Here is a 16,217-nt window from a genome sequence, read left to right as displayed (position 1 = left end):
GTACCATCTTCGATTTAGATGTCGGGAGGCTTAATACAAGTCACTGTTTCCAATTTCGGCGAAATCGGTTATTTAATGCAGCCTTTATGGACTTGAGGCAATAGATCGGCTGTTCAATCTATAAGGCAGCTGTATATAAATATGGTCCAATCTGGACCATATTCTGTTCCGATATTGAGAAACCTACTGCAACTCACTATTTAAATTGGCAACGAAATCGATTAATAAATGTGGATGTTATAAGCTTAAAACCCGATGTGAGCAGATCTGTCTATATAGGAATTATATCAAAATAAGGTCCGAACAACATATGGTGCAAACGTCGGAGCTCTTAGTGCAACACATTGTTCCGAATTCCTTTGAAATAAGTGAGATATATGAGTTTTATGGACTCAAGATCCTTAATCAGGAAATTGGTCTATATGGTAGCAATATCTTAATATGATCCGATGTGGACCATATTCGGACCAAATTTCAACGAAATCGGACAAGAAATGGGACTGCTATGAGCTTAAAACCCTTAACCGGAAGATTGCCCAAACACTAAACCTGTGTATGCACAAGATACGATGCTGTACAAAATATCAGCTCAATATCGCAACTTTGGCTGTAGCGTGATTACAACAAACGGACGGCCAGACGGGCGGACATTGCACAGGAATACAAAATGCAAATTTGCCCATGAACATTCCATTAACGAACAGGGGCTAACTTCTCACATATTAATGAGTGCGGTATGATTTAAATTTACCCTAAATGATAAGGGGCCTTCTTTTTATAGCCGAGTTCGAACGGCGTGCCGCACTTTTGGAAGAAGTGTTTACAAGGATTCTATATATACCTCACAAATGTCGCATGCATTAGAAGGGGAAAACCACAGCTGAAAATTTTTCTCTGATGTTTTCGCCAGGACTCGAGCATCATTGGCGGGCATGGTAATCTTTGTGCTATGATGGACAGACATACGGACATCGTTACATCGTCTTACACGAGGGCTGCTATATAAGTTTCTGCATGGCATAGTACTTACCTCACAAAAGTCGCCAGCATTAGAGGGGGAAAGCCAGAGCTGAAAATTTTACCTTAATGTTCTCGTCACAATTTGAACCCAGGGGCTCGGCTTCATAGGCGGACATGCTATCCTCTACGTTTCAGTGGACAGACATTCTTTAAGCTTCTTAGAGGGTCGAAATAGATATTTTGATGCAAACGGAATGACAAAATGAATACGACGGCTGCTATATAAAACTCTGGCATAGGTAATACCTAATGAATTCATTCGTTGTGGACGTTTACTCAAAATCTAATTCCGTGAAGGTCGTCAAAAAACGGCCTTGTACCAGATAACATTGATGTCATGCGTGAACTTATAATGCAAGATCGTCAAGTGGCATACCCTGAGAAAGATTCATCCTAGGACATTTCTTTCAGCAGCAAATGTTGATATTGAATGAACACATTGCCCTAAAAAAAGGTTGTTTATGTTGGATTCCGCCCAGTTAGACTCCCAATTAGCTTCAAAAAAGGCTCGTGTCGATAAGTGCGAAGAAATGTTGAAAAAGATGATCGCGGTGATTCAAATTACGTTTATAAGATCGTCACAGGTGGCGAAACGTGAAAAATAGAAGTAGACCGATCGGGACAATATGGTCACGAATCTCATATTAAAAATTGGGTCCAAGTAACTGGGGGGCCGCGCAAAACCCACTAAAATTGGTTTTTTTGGACGATCATGACAATATGAGACTCAAATGACTGGTATTCGGGAGTAGATTGCAAATATGGTCAGGAAGGAGAAATAGGCTTTATAAAGCCCAGTTACCCAAAAAAACCACACAAAATCAAAAGTGGACCGATCGGGACAATACGGGTATCAAACAAAAAGTATTGGATAAGAGTATACGAATATGGTATTAAAATTTGGGTCTTAATACTCATCCGGCCGCGCCAACCCCAAATAAAAAGTATTTGGGAGTAGATTGAGATTCTGACATACAAAATCAGATAAAAGTATAGGGGGCACCCTACCCCAAAAACGCCTTAAATGGGCTTATGACCAATCATTACTATTGTATATGGGACTCGGTTGTTTTTTGTTTGTTCCGTAGAATCAAAAATGGCTGAACCGATTTTCTTAAAATTGTCACAGATTGCGTAAGTTTCTCCGGAAGGAAAAATAGGCTATGTAATTTTTGGATATCGGATGGAGGCAGTCGCTCCTCCTTACCCCTTAAACGTCATACAAAACCAAAAATTGAACTGATAGGCACAATATGGTTATCAAATGAAAGGTATTGGAGACTAGAAAACGAATATCGTATTAAAATTTGGATCCAAGTACCCAGCAGGCCTCCCCAAACAAAAACTCCTCTAAACAGAGACATTCCACGTTCATATCAATATGGGCCTCAAATGAAAAGTATTGGGCAGTAGATTACAAATATGTCATAAAAAATTATGTCCAAGTAATGGGAGGTTGCCCCACCCCAATTACCTCCAAATGGGTATATTAGCCGACCATGTCTATATGGGACCCAAATGAAAGGTATTGGGGAGTAGATTAAGAAGATTACATTAAAATTTGCGTTCAAGTCTAGGTGGCGCTTTTCCTTTTAAAAAAAGTCAAATAGGTTGATTGAACCATTATGACAATATGGGACTCAATGAATGGTATTTGAGAGTAAAAAACGAATTTCACATCCAATTTTGGAGTCAAGTGTTTGGGGGTACGCCCTAAAGCAACTGAACTATATTTCCGATTATGGCAATACGGAGCTCAAATCAACCGTATTCGGGAGTAAAGAACCAATTTGATATCTATTATCAGGGCAAAGTGACGGTGGCCGCCCCAGCCCCTCCAAACAGTTCATATTTACCGACCATTGCAATATGGGGCTCACATAACCCTGCCCTAAAAAGCACTTCTCATTACACTAATTTTCAAAAACACCAGATCTCGGAGATTGGTAATGCAGTCAAAACAAAACATGACATCTGTTGTTGGGGTCGGGTGCCTCGGGGGCCATCCAAAACCCGCCAAATGGGTATATAGACCAATCACGACAATATAGAAACAAAAGTTATTTGAGAGATGAACGAATCCAATTGAAGAGCCATGTGTTTGAGGAACTGCCCCAAACGAAAACACACTTAAATTTTGTCTGATGTTACTGCAGGTTTTGAACGTAGATGTTCAGCGTGATAGGTGGACATATTCGATATACACATTCTGGGCGAAGTGTCCCCACCCTAAAAAGATATTAGTGAGCTAAAGATGGCGCAGCGGAGCGAGTGCGGTTCGGCTAGTGTGTTCTTAAAAAATAATTCTCACTAGAAAGTTTTCATATGATTCCTACATGTGTCTGTCTTATGTGAAGGTAAGAATGTTCCCTAGTTTGCAGATATATTTGGGGCAGTTTCTACGCATTTCCTTATTGCTAGCTTGGAGATATTCAGAGTCTATTTTAATACATTTATGACATTGTAGGGATAAATACCTTAACAATCGAGGTGCATAATCTGAAAAGAGATAAATAAAATAATTTTTAATATGTTTCCGAAAATAAATTTCTAATATCAATTTTTTGTAACTCCGTTTTTTCATATATCAAAAACCCTTTATCTTCGGTACAATCTAGTTAACCCATGAATCTCTTAAAAATAAGCTTTACACAAACGTGTGCACACAAATGTGTATGGTTATAAATACGATATATATATTTAATAAAAACACATGTATGATCGAAATACAAAAACAAAAACAAAAACAACAAACGTATATATCTTATCTGCTTAGATGTTAATAAAATCGTATCATAAGTTATAGCAATAATATTAGAATTTTGTATGATAGGCATCAGGATAATCGAAAATAAAAATGAATGAAACGAGAAGAAGAAGGCAAAAATATCCTTCGTCCACTCCACAAAAACAAAAATCTAAAAAAATATATACACACACTGTTGAGATGTTGTAAGGTAATAAAAACAATTAATTAACATAGCTTTCGCATTCAAATGTCAATGTGCAATTTTAGAATTAATTTTATGTTGTTATGAAATTTGAAATTGAATTTAAAAACGAAATTGCCATCAAAATATTTATTTAGTAGAATTATTTTCTATATGTTCATTCAATGTATATTTAAAAATGCTGTGTCGTCATTGAAGAAAAACAAATATTTAAAGGTTTCTGCAAAGGATTTTGAAAATATAAAAAAGAAATCACAATAATTATAAAAGGTTTAGTAATATGTTATTGGAGCTTTATTTGTTGAAATGTTTTTTAGTCCAATTTAGTTAAGGGGTGGTGTTTAGACAGTGGTTTTAAAGAACAAATAAACCAGGAATTTAGCTGTATAATAATGGCAAGCGGTTTGCCATTATGTTTACAAATTATACAAGAGTTAGTTGTGGCTGACTCGAAGAAATTCAAGCCGAGATATCCAATTTTCGAAAATTTTTTGCATCAATTCAGGCTCTATGACAAAAATAAGTCAATTCCTTAAGAGTATTCCTATTCATTATAAAATGGAAAATCAAACTGACAAAGATTCGTTGAAGTTTTTGAAAACAAGTTTTGGTTAAGAAAATTCATCAAGTTGATATGGTAACAAAAATTGAAAAATCGAGCGGAATTTAACACGTTTTTACCTCCTTTTCTTAGAAAACTTTGGCAAAATTTGTCCAATGTTGTGTGATGTTTTCAAAACACTTTAACTGGCATGGTGGATCGCAATTTTTTATACTCCAAGTATCTTCGTCAACATCTATGTCAAATAAATTAAGGTGCTACACATACCCAACGACTATAGAGTACAGTGTAGAGCACGCTATTGTTCTGAAACAGGGCTCAATAAATAAAAAAAAATAAAACAAGTAAAAGCGTGCTAAGTTCGGCAGGGCCGAATCTTATATACCCTCCACCATGGATCGCATTTGTCGAGTTCTTTCCCCGGCATCTCTTGTTAGGCAAAGAAGGATATAAGAAAAGATTTGATCTTCTATTAGAACGATATCAAGATATGGTCCGGTTTGGACCACAATTTAATTATATATTGGAGACCTGTGTAAAATGTCAGCCAATTCGAATAAGAATTGCGCCCTTTGGGGGCTCAAGAAGTAAAATAGAGAGATCGATTTATATGGGAGCTGTATCGGGCTATAGACCGATTCAGACCATAATAAACCCATATGTTGATGGTCATGAAAGGATCCGTCGTACAAAATTTCAGGCAAATCGGATAAGAATTGCGCCTTCTAGAGGCTCAAGAAGTCAAGACCCAAGATCGGTTTATATGGCAACTATATCAGGTTATTAACCGATTTGAAAAATACTTGGCACAGTTGTTGGGTATTATAACAAAATACCACGTGCAAGTCAAATCGGTTAAGAATTGCGCCTTCTAGAGGCTCAAGAAGTCAAGACCCAAGATCGGTTTATATGGCAGGTATATCAGTTTATGGACCAATTTGAACCATACTTGACAAAGTTGTTGGATGTCATAACAAAACAGGTGGTGCAAAATTTCATTCCAATCGGATAAGAATTGCGCACTCTAGAGGCTCAAGAAGTCAAGACCTAAGATCGGTTTATATGGCAGTTATATCAGGTTATGGACCAATTTCAACCATACTTGGCACAATTGTTGGATATAATAGCAAAACACGTCTTGCAAAATTTCATTCCAAACGGATAAGAATTGCGCCTTCTAGAGGCTCAAGAAGTCAAGACCCAAGATCGGTTAATATGACAGCTATATCAAAACATAGACCGATATGGCCCATTTACAATACCAACCGACCTACACTAATAAGAAGTTTTGGGTTGCCCAAAAAGTAATTGCGGATTTTTCATATAGTCGGCGTTGACAAATTTTTTCACAGCTTGTGACTCTGTAATTGCACTCATTCTTCTGTCAGTTATCAGCTGTTACTTTTAGCTTGCTTTAGAAAAAAAGTGTAAAAAAAGTATATTTGATTAAAGTTCATTCTAAGTTTTATTATAAATGCATTTACTTTCTTTTAAAAATTCCGCAATTACTTTTTGGGCAACCCATATTTGTGCAAAATTTCAAGCGGCTAGCATTACTCCTTCGGAAGATAGCGCGCTTTCGACAGACAGACGGACGGACATGGCTAGATCGACATAAAATGTCGCGACGATCAAGAATACATATTTCGAGTAGTTACAAACAGAATGACGAAATTAGTATACCCCATCCTATGGTGGATGGTATAAAAACGTAAACAGACCAAATGTTATTTGCACAAAAAATTTGGTTCAAATTCTACTTTTATAAAATATTAAGGGAATGTCCTTTTGGGTTAGGTTGAAAACAGGGTGCGGATATTAATCCATCCCATGCCACTATGGACATTCACCAAAGCGACCAATCGATTAGTTGTGCTCCCTTAATATTAAACCAGCAAAATTGTGCTTAATTCTTAATTCTCCACCATGGATCGCATTTGTGAAGTACCTCTTTATCCAGCAAAAACTCTCATTACCAAATAACCAGAAAGGTAAGCTCATTCAAAAACTAATAACTACTTATTTTTGGGCATCGTTTCTAATTACTTTTAGAAACGATGCTTTCCTCCTAGGAGGAAAGTCCTTCCGCACAAGCATACCAATAGTTCAAAAATAAGTACTTATGCCTAAGCATACAAGTTGTCTAAAAATAATGACATATTATCTTAGTTGAACGTTGCCAAAAAATAACTACTTGAACTCAAACATGTTCGCGCCTTTCTCCACCACCACGTTCCCAATGCTGAGTTTCTTTGAAGAAGACAAATTTTATATGAATAACCTTCAGTTTTCAAAGCAGACGCTCTACGCATTCATCCACATTACTATTGTGTGAATAAGACACCATTTTCTCCTTTTAATATTAGCTTACAACACAAAAGCAAACATTTGATTCTATTTCTTCAAAGATGGCCATGCTTTTGTGTTTATGTTTGACATATTCCATTTAAAAACACAATATTCTATCACATGGGAGCGATTTAAGTAGTTTTGTGGCACAGAGCACGTACAGCAGAAGATTTACAATACAAAGGTCCCGACTTCGAATCTCGGACCAGCAAAATGTTTTTAAATTTTTTATTTCCTTAATATTACGCCCACAGCATGCGGAATAATCAAAGGATTTGTGGGGAGGTAGAAACAATTTAAAATAATTTTTATAATAATAACGCCACAATATTTCCCTTCTAGTGCTACCAGGTCGTCGTCGTTGTCGTTGTAGCCACATTTTCATGGGGAGGTGGCGATCCTCATCAAGCTTCTATAGGTGAGCAAGCTGGTTCCGGTCCAATCGCCGGACCGATCGCCGCGGGAACAGTATGGCCATGGGTTATTTAAAGGCGCCAATAACTCCCCTTGTCAAATCGAACATCATAGGCACTTATCATTGGTGCAAGAGTCGGTTGGCGCCCGGCCTCTCACTGATACTCTCCGCTCGATACCGTTGATTGTCCCCGACTGCCGTTGCAGCTACTCAGTATGGAGCATTCCAGTATCCGCAATCTGTGGACGCGCACGATAGCTCGCAGCTAAGCTTCTCGTTACAGCAATGAACACCACACTAACGGACCAAACAGTTCCATTCTGTGTGGTGCTCAAAGCTATCCCGTGCCGGGAGTGCTACTAAGTGGTGTCGCTATGCGGTAAGCCATTCGGATTCGCGGCATTATCGGCATTTTTATCAATACCAAGGTTATAATACTGACTTATACCCTCCACCAAAGGATGGGGGTATACTAATTTCGTCATTCTGTTTGTAACACCTCGAAGTATACGTCTGAAACCCTATGAAGCATATATATTCTTGATCGTCATGCCATTTTAAGTCGATCTAGCCATGTCCGTGCGTCCATCTGTCTGTCGAAAGCACGCTAACTTTCGAAGGAGTGAAGCTAAGCGCTTGATTAATCTTGCACAAATACTTCTTAATAGTGTAGGTCGGTTGGGATTGTAAATGGGCCAAATCGGTCCATGTTTTGATATAGCTGCCATATAAACCGATATTGGGTCTTGACTTCTTGAGCCTCTTGAGGACGCAATTCCCATCCGATATGACTGAAATTTTGCACGTGGTGTTTTGGTATCACTTCCAACAACTGTGCCGAATATGGTTCAAATCGGTTCATAAACTGTTATAGCTGTCATATAAACCCATATTGGGTCTTGACTTCTTCAGCTTTTAGAGGGTGCAATTCTTATCCGATTTGGCTGTAATTTTGCACGTAGTGTTTTGATATCGCTTTCTATATATGGTTAAAATCGCGTCATAACTTGGTATAGCTGTCATATTAACCGATCTTGGATCTTGTCTTCTTGAGCCGCTAGAGGGCGCAATTTTCATCCGATTCGGCTGAAATTATACATAAGATGTTTTGTTATAACTTCCAACAACTGTGCTTAGTATGTCGCAACTCGGTACGAAACCTGATATAGCTGCCATATAAACCAATCTGGGTTCTTGACTTCTTGAGCCTCTAGAGGGCGCAATTTTCATCCGATTTGGCAGACATTTTGTACAACGGCTTCTCCCATGACCTTCAACATACGTGTCCTATATGGCCTGAGTCGATCTATAGGTTGATACAGCTCCCAAAACCGATCTCCTACAAGACGCAATTCTTGAGCTCCTACAAGGCGCAATTCTTATCCGAATGGACTTAAATATTACACAATGACTTCTACAATGTTCAGCATTCAATTCATTTGTGGTCCGAAACGGACTATAACTTGATATAGCTCCAATAGCACAACAGTTCTTATTCATTATTCTTTGTTTGCCTTAAAAGAGATACCGCTCAGAGAACTCGCCAAATGCTATCCATGGTGAAGGGTATAAAAGATTCGGCCCGGCCGATCTTAGCACCCAATACCATAGAATCGGTGTCTGTTTGCAACCCATTCCGCCTGCAACACATCGAAATACCCAACTGCTAGTGTCCGACGTTGGCGTTGAAGGGGATACCGCTAAAATAATCCCTGATGATGGTATAGAGAGTTTACCTCCTAGTCAGAATGTGGTCCAAGTAGCAGTGACCCGACTGAAGAACAACAAGGCAGCAAGAGCCGACAGTTTACCCGCTGAACTATTTAACACTGGAGGCGACACGCTGCCAAGGCATATGCATCAGCTTGTCTGCGCAATCTGGCTAGAAGAACGCATACCCGATGATTGGAACCTCAGCCTACTATGTCCCGTACACAAAAAAGGAGATAAGATGGAATGTGCCGACTACAGAGGAATAAGTCTCCTTCCCATCGCATACAAGATACTCTCGGGCGTACTGTTAAAGATTAAAACCTAAACTTAATGAGATAAGTGAGCCCTATCAAGGCGGGTATAGACCTGGTAAATCCACCCTGGACCAGATATTCACACTGCGCAAACTACTGGGAAAGACCCGTGGAGGACAAGTGAAATATCCATTTCCGATCCTATAAAGTATATATTTTCTTGATCAGCGTAAGAATCTAAGACGATCTAGCCATGTCCGTCCGTCTGTCTGTTGAAATCACGCTACAGTCTTTAAGTGTAGAGATATTGAGCTGAAACTTTAGACAAATTCTTTTTTTGTCAATAAGCAGTTTAAGTTCGAAGATGGGCTATATCGGACTATATCTTGATATAACCACCATAAAGACCGATCCGCCGAATTAGGGTCTTAGGCTCATAAAAGCCACATTTATTATCCGATCTGGCTGAAATTTGGTACAGTGAGTTGTGTTGGACCCTTCGATATCCTTCTTAAATTTGACCTAGATCAGTCCAGATTTGCATATAGCTGCCATATAGACCGATCTCCTGATTTAAGGTCTTGGGTCCATAAAAGGCGCATTTATTGTCCGATGTCGACGAAATTTGGGACAGTGAGTTAAGTTAAGCCCCTCGACATTCTTCTGCAATACAGCACACATCGGTTCAGATTTGGATATAGCTGCCATATAGACCGATTTCTCGTTTAAGGTTTGGGTCCCATAAAAAGCGCATTTATTGTCCGATGTCGCCGAAATTTGGGACAGTGAGTTAAGTTAAGCCCCTCGACATTATTGTGCAATACAGCACAGATCGGTTTAGATTTGGATATAGCTGCCATATAGACCAATCTCTCAATTTAAGGTTTTGGGGCCATAAAAGGCGCATTTGTTGTCCGATGCTACCGAAATTTGGGACAGTGAGTTGTGTTAGGCCCTTCATATAGACCGATCTCTCAATTTAAGGATTTGGGCCCATAAAAGGTGCATACATTGTCCGATTACGCCGAAATTTGGGACAGTGAGTTTGGCAATTTGGCCTAGATCGGTTCAGATTTGGATATAGCTGCCATATAGTCCGATCTCTCGATTTAAGGTTTTGGGCCCATAAAAGGCGGATTTAATGTCCGATGTCGCCGAAATTTGGGACAGTGAGTTGTGTTAGGACCTTCGACATCGTTCTTCAATTTGGCCCAGATCGGTCCAGATTTGAATATTGCTGCCATATAGACCGATCTCTCGATTTAAGGTTTTGGGACCATAAAAGGCGCATTTATTGTCCGGTGTCGCCGAAATTTGAGATAGTGAGTTAGATTAGCCCCCTCGACATATTTCTGCAATTTGGCCTAGATAGATCAAGATTTGCATATAGCTGCCTTATAGACCGATCTCTCGATTTAAGGTTTTGGGCCCATAAAAGGCGGATTTAATGTCCGATGTCGCCGAAATTTGGGACTGTGAGTTGTGTTAGGACCTTCGACATCGTTCTTCAATTTGGCCCAGATCGGTCCAGATTTGAATATAGCTGCCATATAGACCGATCTCTCGATTTAAGGTTTTGGGCCCATAATAGGCGCATTTATAGTCCGATTTCACTGTGACTTATGTTAGTCTTTTCGACATCCTTGTCGTATATGGTGGAGATCGGTTTATTTTTAGATATAGCTACTAAAAACACAATTGAATACTGACTTGTACTTATTAGTATTTGGAACAAATCGGTACATATTTCCATATAGCTGCTGTGGGGCATAAGGTATGTATTTTCGCCGGATTTTGACGAAAGGTGGTTTGCCCGATGTAGTGGGTATCCAAAGTTCGGCCCGACCGAACTTAAAGCCTTTTGTACTTGTTTTTCAATAACTTCTTCAATATATGTGTTATTCCTGATATTTATCGATAAAGCATTTAATTTTTCATTAAAATCTCTCCCAAATATACGCAGCTCTGAATATTTGTAATTTTTTTCATTAGCTTTACATAAAAATTTATTTAATTTCCTGTAAAAATTCCCATCAATATCAACATTGGCGGCACATTATATTTATAGCTAACAAGAAATTTGAATGCAGCAGTATGCGCAAACAAAAATCCGAGATTTATTTGTAAAATATTATTCATTAAAAGTATTATGTTGTTAAAAAGTTTATTTTGTTTTTCTCCATGTTAAACTCAGTAGAGAAACCAAAGCAAGAACAAAAAACAACAAAATTAAATCCATGTTTTTTATGATAGGTTTCAATGACAGAAAAAAGCGACAGCAGCAGCAGCAGCAGCACAACACCACCAACACCATCACCACAGAAGTGAAAACAAAATGCGAAAAATAAAAACTTAATTTAGTCCATAGTGAATATAACCAACATACGCAGTAAATAACACGTAAAACGTGCTTTATAGATGTAAATACCAATAAAAATAAAAACAAATAAAACCCATACAAAAAAATAGACAAAACGATTAAAATAAAAATTTATATAAACATACCATACATATTCTATTTGGAACATTTCGAGTAGCCTGCATATGGCTACAAGGGGAAAAAACAATGATGATATGTTAGCCAGAAACTATTAATAATTTCCCCACCCCCACCCCGTTTGTTGTCCATAAACTATACACAAAACATATCACAAACACTCTTTTACCCACACACACATACACACTGTTACACATTCGCAAAATGTTAAAAAAGAGAATTTAAATAGAACTTTTAAATAAATATGAACACGAAATTAAAAACACCGTCTGTGCAGAGTAGTCTGAATAGTTTTTATGCAGTTCTTGATGCTGTCGAAAGTTATGTTTGTATGCGTGTTTTTTTTTTGTGTTGTTGTTGGTACTAACTAAACGAGGACACTGCGTAAAGCATCTTTCAGTTGCACATAGACACACCACACTCACTCGTACTGACTTATGTAGTAGTATAAAGGAGGCCTTAGAGCTAACGGCTGTGTTGTAAGTCTACTGGTGATAGAAGAATAAGGTAACTACAATATATCAGCAAATTAGATAACCAGTCCTTTTCATATAATGATTTAGTAGATATCGGCTTATATGGGAACTATATCAGGCTATCAACGGATTATAACCATACTAGGCACTGCTGTTGAAAGTTAATATTCCGGATCGGATAAGTTTTTGGTATAAAAATTTCATCCTCTTGAGGCTCAAGAAGTCAAGTTGGACGATCGGTTTATGTGTGAGTTCTATCAGATTATAGACCGATTTGGACCATACTTGGCATGGCTATTAGATCGGTTTATATGCCAAATATATCAGGTTATGACCCGATTTGAACCATACTTGGCACAGTTGTTTGAAATTTAAGCGAAAAACTGCCTGCAATTTCAGCAAAATCGGATAAAAAATGCACCCTGTAGAGGATCAAGAAGTCAAATCAGGCGAGCTATATATTGGATCAGGCGAGCTATATATTGGGAGCTATATTGGATTATCAACTGATTTCGACTATACTTAGCAAGGAGGATGTTGGAAATTATGGCGAAACGTAACTCGCAAAACTTCAGAAAAATCGGATAATAATTTCGGTCTCTAGAGGCTCAAAAAATCAAATTAGGAGATCGGTTTATATGGCAGTTATATCCGGTTATAGATCGATTTAGACATACTTAGCAGGGCTGTAGGAAATCATAGACCGATTCGGATCATTCTTGGCACGACCATCGGAAGTCAAGCAAAATAGATAATAATTACGTCTTCTAGGACTCAAGAAGTCAAATCGGGAGATCAGTTCATATGGCAGATACTTGGCAAGGCTGTTGAAGTTATAGCGAAACACTATCGGCAAAATTGAAGGCAAATCGGATAAAAAATTGGGCCCCCTAGAGGCTCAAGAAGTCAAATCGGGGATCAGTTCATATGGCAGATACTTGGCACGGCTGTTGAAGTTATAGCGAAACACTATCGGCTAAATTGCAGGGAAATCGGATAAAAATTGCACCCCCTAAAGGCTTAAGAAGTCAAATCAGGCGATTGGTTTTTATGATGGTAGCTATATCATGTTATCAACTGATTTCGGCCGTACCAATGTTATAGCAAGTTACTGCCTGAAAATTTCAGCTAAATCGGATTAAAACTGCTCCCTTTAGAAGCATAGGAAGTCAATTCGTGCTATCGGTTTATATGGCAGCTATATCAGGTTTTAGACCGATTTCAACAATACTTGGTACGGCTATTGGAAGTCATAGTAAAACGTAAAGTGCAAAATTTTAGGCAAAATGGGTAATAATTACGCTCTCTAGAGGCTAAAGAAGTCAAATCGAGAGATAGGTTTATATGACAGCTATATCAGGTTATCAATCGATTTCAACCGTACTTGGCAAGGCTGTTGAAAGTTAAGAAAAAACACTACCTGCAAAATCTCAGCCAAATCGGAAAGTAATTGCGTCCTCTAGAAGCTTAAAGGTCGCTCACTTCTCGCTATGTAACATGAAATTCCTCCTCACAGACCCGGATTGTGGAAGTGTCGCGTGGAATGGGCTTCAGCGAACCATCAGAACTCCCGAAATTATCTAAAGAGTGAGGTACACAGCGGTACACACACGCAGCTGCTATGAGAATTTCTAAAACCACTATTCGACGATTTCTCCCTCAAAACTTTCAATTTCATCCCTATATTGGCGGTTGTGCAAGAAATAACTGAAAGTGCCCAAATCCCTAAATCGAGAGATCGGTCTATATAACAGTTATATCTTAATCTTAATCGGGAAATCGATATATATGGCAGCTATATCCAAATCTGAACCTATCAGAGCCGTATTAAACAGCGATGCCGAGAAGCCTAACGTAACTCGCTCCAAATTTTTGCGAAATCGGACAATAAATGGGCCCAAGAGCTTTATTGGGTCGAAAATGGATATTTTTATGTGTTGCAAGAGAAATGACAAAATGAATATACCCCCATACTTCGGTGGTGGGTATAAAATGGATTAAAATAATAACTGAAGTACTTTTGTTTTAAGAGATCTTTCAAATAAGGAAGTTTCTCTGGCGCACCCTGTTGAAAATCCACTTTAGAGTATTGCGAAGCCTACCGGACCAGCTAATACTTAATAAAATGAAAGCTTAACAAATTTAAGCAAGTCCTAGGTCCATCAAATGCCAGAACCATATATTCCGCTTAGGTTCTTTGACCGTTTAATAGTAGACTTAGTTCTCTGGTTTCAGGGTTATTAGTCCCGCTCGTCTGCGACTCTTTTTGTTTGCGTCAGGAGCTAAAGCTTCACCTGGGGCACTTGCTAATGCAGTTCCGGAACATTTTTATTTGAGAGATGTTGCAGCCTATTGAAGTGGATTTTGGTGCATTCTCTGAAAATATTCCAATCAGTTTTCGAATGATGATCAACATCCGGCAATTACAGGCTAGGCGGTCGGTCAGCAGATAGAATTATATTGAGGTGTTCTTATTCCAAAGAGCGTCGCAGGGCAGAGGTTAGCATGTGCGCCAATGACGGTGAAAGCCTTGCTTCGAATCCTGGAGAAAACAACAACAAAAAATTCAGCTGCGGTTATCCCCCTCCTAATGTTGGAGACATTTGTAAGGTATTATGCCATGCATAGAAGCTATGTAGCATCTCCAAGGAGGACTCGGTGGAGAGCACTCACTGATATGTGAAAAGTTTGTCCCTGTTCTCTAATGGAATGTTCATGGGTAACTTTGTAATTCCGTGCTTTCATTATGATCGGATTTGAGGCTAGCGACAGGAATCGCAGGATACGCAGCAGAGAATTATTAACAAGGCTCAAGTGAAAGCGTGCTAAGCTCGGCCGGGCCGAATCTTGGGAACTCACACCATGCATTGTGCTATAAATTTATCCAAAACAAATTTAGTTGAAGGGTATTATTTTATTCTACATACAGAACTTCCTACCAACCAGCAAAAATTAAAGCTCTGGGAACCGAACAAGGACGATAGAGAGACGGGTTAACATTTAAGCTATATCAGGTTCTTGAGCGATGTGGACCGTACTTTGCACAGTTGTGGGAAGACATAACAGAACACTTTGTGCAAAATTTTAGTCAAAACGAACAAAAAATGCGGCTTCCAGGGGCTCAAGAAGTCAAGTCGGGAGATCGGTTTACATGGAAGCTATATCAGGTTATACACCGATTCGGACCGTACTTGACACAGTTGTTAGAAATCATAACAGAACACTATGTGCAAAATTCCAGCCAAATCTGATGAAAATTGCGGCTTTCAAGGATCCAAGAAGTCAAATCGGGAGATCGGATTATATGGGAGCTTTATCCACATCTGAACCGGTATGGCCCATTTGCAATCACCAATGATCTACATCAATATTCAGTATCTATGCAAATTTTCAAGCGGCTAGGTCTACGCGTTCGACCGCTATCGTGATTTAGACAGACGGACGGACGACCGGACATGGCTAGATCAACTCAAAATGTCGAGACGAATGTGGGACCTTTATGGGATCCTAAATCAATATTTCGAGGTGTTACAAGCGGAATGACTAGATTAGTATACCCCCTCCTATATTGGTTGGTATAAAAGTCAATTTGTGTTTGTTTGTTCCATAAAGACTCAAAAAGGGCTGAACCGATTACCTTGAAATTTTCACAGATTGTGTAGGTTGGTCAGGAAGAAAATATAGGCTATGTAATTTTTTGATACCGGAAGGGGGGGCGGACGCTCCCGTTTATCTCTTGAAACAATATGGGGCTCAAATGAAAGATATTCAGCTGCGGTCTCCGAATTTCATATTTAAAATTGGGTCCAAGTAACTGGGGGGCCGCACCAACCCCAAAGCCTCCTAAAGAAAGATTTATTGGACGATCATGACAAAGAGGGACTGAAATGAAAGGAGTAGATTACGAATATGGTCAGAAAGGAGGAAAAGGCTTTAAAATTTGTTGATATCTGCAGTTGGCGGACCCTCCCCCGTTACCC

Source organism: Stomoxys calcitrans, chromosome 4 (genome assembly GCF_963082655.1).
Source record: "Stomoxys calcitrans chromosome 4, idStoCalc2.1, whole genome shotgun sequence".
NCBI lineage: Eukaryota > Metazoa > Arthropoda > Insecta > Diptera > Muscidae > Stomoxys > Stomoxys calcitrans.
The sequence above is the reverse complement of the archived record's forward strand: the minus strand, read 5'-3'. Positions refer to the sequence as shown.